At 48.6% G+C, this 5,071-nt stretch overlaps 1 non-coding gene across 1 annotated transcript; it reads right to left on the bottom strand.

Annotated features, from left to right (window-relative positions):
• Window positions 1-305: 305 nt before the first annotated feature.
• Trnas-cga lies at window positions 306-380 on the bottom strand. Its single transcript has one exon. It is a non-coding gene; the product is annotated as a tRNA-Ser (tRNA).
• Between the last annotated feature and the right edge of the window lie 4,691 nt (window positions 381-5,071).

Raw genomic sequence — 5,071 nt, 5'->3', positions numbered from 1 at the left:
CTGTGTGCCCGACCGAGACTCGAACTCGGGACCTTTGCCTTTCGCGGGCAAGTGCTCTACCAACTGAGCTACCGAAGCACGACTCACGCCCGGTACTCACAGCTTTACTTCTGCCAGTACCTCGTCTCCTACCTTCCAAACTTTACAGAAGCTCTTCTGCGAACCTTGCAGAACTAGCACTCCTGAAAGAAAGGATATTGCGGAGACATGGCTTAGCCACAGCCTGGGGGATGTTTCCAGAATGAGATTTTCACTCTGCAGCGGAGTGTGCGCTGATATGAAACTTCCTGGCAGATTAAAACTGTGTGCCCGACCGAGACTCGAACTCGGGACCTTTGCCTTTCGCGGGCAACTGCTCTACCAACTGAGCTACCGAAGCACGACTCAGGCCCGGTACTCACAGCTTTACTTCTGCCAGTACCTCGTCTCCTACCTTCCAAACTTTACAGAAACTCTTCTGCGAACCTTGCAGAACTAGCACTCCTGAAAGAAAGGATATTGCGGAGACATGGCTTAGCCACAGCCTGGGGGATGTTTCCAGAATGAGATTTTCACTCTGCAGCGGAGTGTGCGCTGATATGAAACTTCCTGGCAGATTGAAACTGTGTGCCCGACCGAGACTCGAACTCGGGACCTTTGCCTTTCGCGGGCAAGTGCTCTACCAACTGAGCTACCGAAGCACGACTCACGCCCTGTACTCACAGCTTTATCATTCTGGAAACATCCCCCAGGCTGTGGCTAAGCCATGTCTCCGCAGTATCCTTTCTTTCAGGAGTGCTAGTTCTGCAAGGTTCGCAGAAGAGCTTCTGTAAAGTTTGGAAGGTAGGAGACGAGGTACTGGCAGAAGTAAAGCTGTGAGTACCGGGCGTGAGTCGTGCTTCGGTAGCTCAGTTGGTAGAGCACTTGCCCGCGAAAGGCAAAGGTCCCGAGTTCGAGTCTCGGTCGGGCACACAGTTTTAATCTGCCAGGATGTTTCACATTACAGTTGTCTGCAGAGTATAGATGTAGATGAAATATAAATATCGAGTGAGTACACTCACAGCTTGAGTGCCATGGTATGTTAGCAGTACACCCATTGCCTTGCTGTGCAGCGTGTCCACTACCTGAAAGTAACATTCACACATTTTACTTCGCTTGGGTCTTGTCTGGCGCCACTGGATCGAGTTTTCTGTCGATTTACTATTTATTCAGTTAGCAACTTTGGTCGAAGTCGGCCTAGGAGGATGTGCTGGTTGCGTGGTGTGTCTCTGGGTGGAAGGCCTTTGGTCTGAGACAGCGGAGTTGCTTGGTGAGAGCCGACTTGTTTGTGAAATCGGATTCCTATGTGAGAGCTGAGTTGGGCTGTTTGATCCAAGTTGGTCTGCGAAAGCCGCATCTGGCCGACATAGGAAATTGGCTCTTGGACGAGTGGTGTGTGGGGCATGTCGGCCGGTTGGTGGGGTCTGCCTTCGTCGCATCCGCCAGTTAGTGCGGGCCTCCGTCTGTGGAAAGGTGCAACTTTGTGGCCGTCCGATCGTTAGTTAGTGCACCACAATCCATCCGGTCGTAATGACTGCCGCTTCACATTGCTCGCAGTCTGGTCCGTCTGCCTCACCTTGGACCGATATGCCACCCGTCTGTTTGTTTAAAAATTACCATCTCAAGGTACCTCTTCCATCCATACAGCGCCGACACCCTACACGAGTGAGGCTTCGTTTGACTACAGTTGTCTGAAAAAAGTAACCTTGCAGTCATATTTATCCAAACTGTAGTCTTAAGATTGACATTGCAAATTTCTCCCGAACTTTTGCGCAGCTGCCCCTTTTATTATATATATATATATATATATATATATATATATATATATATATATATATATATATATATATATTCCTGGAAATGGAAAAAAGAACACATTGACACCGGTGTGTCAGACCCACCATACTTGCTCCGGACACTGCGAGAGTGCTGTACAAGCAATGATCACACGCACGGCACAGTGGACACACTAGGAACCGCGGTGTTGGCCGTCGAATGGCGCTAGCTGCGCAGCATTTGTGCACCGCCGCCGTCAGTGTCAGCCAGTTTGCCGTGGCATACGGAGCTCCATCGCAGTCTTTAACACTGGTAGCATGCCGCGACAGCGTGGACGTGAACCGTATGTCCAGTTGACGGACTTTGAGCGAGGGCGTATAGTGGGCATGCGGGAGGCCGGGTGGACGTACCGCCGAATCGCTCAACACGTGGGGCGTGAGGTCTCCACAGTACATCGATGTTGTCGCCAGTGGTCGGCGGAAGGTGCACGTGCCCGTCGAACTGGGACCGGACCGCAGCGACGCACGGATGCACGCCAAGACCGTAGGATCCTAGGCAGTGCCGTAGGGGACCGCACCGCCACTTCCCAGCAAATTAGGGACACTGTTGCTCCTGGGGTATCGGCGAGGACCATTCGCAACCGTCTCCATGAAGCTGGGCTACGGTCCCGCACACCGTTAGGCCGTCTTCCGCTCACGCCCCAACATCGTGCAGCCCGCCTCCAATGGTGTCGCGACAGGCGTGAATGGAGGGTCGAATGGAGACGTGTCGTCTTCAGCGATGAGAGTAGCTTCTGCCTTGGTGCCAATGATGGTCGTATGCGTGTTTGGCGCCGTGCAGGTGAGCGCCACAATCAGGACTGCATACGACCGAGGCACACAGGGCCAACACCCGGCATCATGGTGTGGGGAGCGATCTCCTACACTGGCCGTACACCACTGGTGATCGTCGAGGGGACACTGAATAGTGCACGGTACATCCAAACCGTCATCGAACCCATCGTTCTACCATTCCTAGGCCGGCAAGGGAACTTGCTGTTCCAACAGGACAATGCACGTCCGCATGTATCCCGTGCCACCCAACGTGCTCTAGAAGGTGTAAGTCAACTACCCTGGCCAGCAAGATCTCCGGATCTGTCCCCCATTGAGCATGTTTGGGACTGGATGAAGCGTCGTCTCACGCGGTCTGCACGTCCAGCACGAACGCTGGTCCAACTGAGGCGCCAGGTGGAAATGGCATGGCAAGCCGTTCCACAGGACTACATCCAGCATCTCTACGATCGTCTCCATGGGAGAATAGCAGCCTGCATTGCTGCGAAAGGTGGATATACACTGTACAAGTGCCGACATTGTGCATGCTCTGTTGCCTGTGTCTATGTGCCTGTGGTTCTGTCAGTGTGATCATGTGATGTATCTGACCCCAGGAATGTGTCAATAAAGTTTCCCCTTCCTGGGACAATGAATTCACGGTGTTTTTATTTCAATTTCCAGGAGTATATATATATATATATATATTGGCCACGACATCTTGGTAGATAATTGTTGCAGTGTCTGTGTGTTAATGGGTTACATTTTTTCATATGACTTGTCAAGCCAATGGCAGCACGGTATCTCTTGCCGCAATTGTCACAAGAGTATCTGGCTGCTGAGGCAGGAGCAGTGGTAGCATTGCGAAGCTTTTTCTGCCTTAATCTAACAAGCCTAAATCATGCTTCCACATTCCAGATGATACATCACACGCCACTCTGGTCTCATGCTAACCAGTGTTTCCCATCTGTTTGTGTCGATTCCAAAGCTCTCCATATCTCGTTTACAGGAGTCCTTGAACGTCAATACAGGACGTCCTACAGGTTTTTTGGCTATAGAGATCTCTCCAAGCATCACCTCACGTGGTAATCTGTCAGGATCCATACGGTGGACGTGTCTCAGCCAGCGGAGCCGTCTCTGCTTCAAGATAGTTGAAATACTGTTGCAGTTAGTTTTAGATAGCACTGATTCATTGGTCACTCGGTCCTTCCACGTTACTCCGAGGATGTATCTCAGGCACCGCATGTGGAAAGCATTAAGGTGACGTTCTTGTTTGGCATAGGTAGTCCATGTTTCCGATACATACAAAAGGATGCTGAGGACGCATGTTTAATATACAAAAATTTGGTGGTCAAAGAGAGTTTATTACTATTATTATTAAAAGCATGGGGCCTTAAGATTTAAATTGCCGTATTTATTTCTTAGATTTTAAGTTAAATTTTATATTATCAATAAATTGATATTTGCATGAAATAATAACCAGTTGATTTGTGGGCCCCGTTCTTGCCGTTTTCCTTAACTCCCGATTATCCGGTTCACACACATTGTTATAGCAAGGGTACACGATGCTGTTACGTTATTCAACTGAATAACTGTGAGGTATTACTTTAAAATTGTGAACCATGTGACGTGGTAGCAGGACACAGTATCTGCTCGTTGTCTGCCACGTTTGAGGAGGCCTGAGCCGTCTCAGTCTGACTTCCTGTCGTTTAGAGCCTGCTCTCCCGGTCAGCCAGTGGATTGTAGGTGATTTCCCCACAGTCGTATGCTTGAATGCTGGACTGAACAACGATCTCCGGTTCAGTCACACGTTAAGCGAGCACTGACAATACAAAAACATATTTAGATCGTAACACTGAAATTCAGACTCCTTTAAACATACTTAAGACCAACATTTGAGACTGCCTTGGTTTGTTCGTCAGTTTTTTTTATGTTTCAGTTGTTGTCCAAGTTTGTAATTTATAGATGTCTTTTATTCGATGGTACTACTTCAGTGGCAACAAATAATTCTGAAAGTGACTCTGATATACAGTAAATTCGACGAAAACTAATAATCTTTAATTGCTATGTAAAAATAAGTATACATGGGAGAAATCATCCGATTGGATAAAAAGTAATCATCGGTATACAGGGTGTTACAAAAAGGTACGGCCAAACTTTCAGGAATCATTCCTCACACACAAAGAAAGAAAATATCTTATGTGGACATGTGTCCGGAAACGCTTACTTTCCATGTTAGAGCTCATTTTATTACTTCTCTTCAAATCACATTAATCATGGAATGGAAACACACAGCAACAGAACGTGCCAGCGTGACTTCAAACATTTTGTTACAGGAAATGTTCAAAATGTCCTCCGTTAGCGAGGATACACGCATCCCCCCCTCCGTCGCATGGAATCCCTGATGCGCTGATGCACCCCTGGAGAATGGCGTATTGTATCACAGCCGTCCACAATACGAGCACAAAGAG

This window comes from Schistocerca piceifrons, chromosome 2 (genome assembly GCF_021461385.2).
Source record: "Schistocerca piceifrons isolate TAMUIC-IGC-003096 chromosome 2, iqSchPice1.1, whole genome shotgun sequence".
NCBI lineage: Eukaryota > Metazoa > Arthropoda > Insecta > Orthoptera > Acrididae > Schistocerca > Schistocerca piceifrons.
Note: the sequence above shows the minus strand (reverse complement) of the source record. Positions and strands in the feature narration are given on the sequence as shown.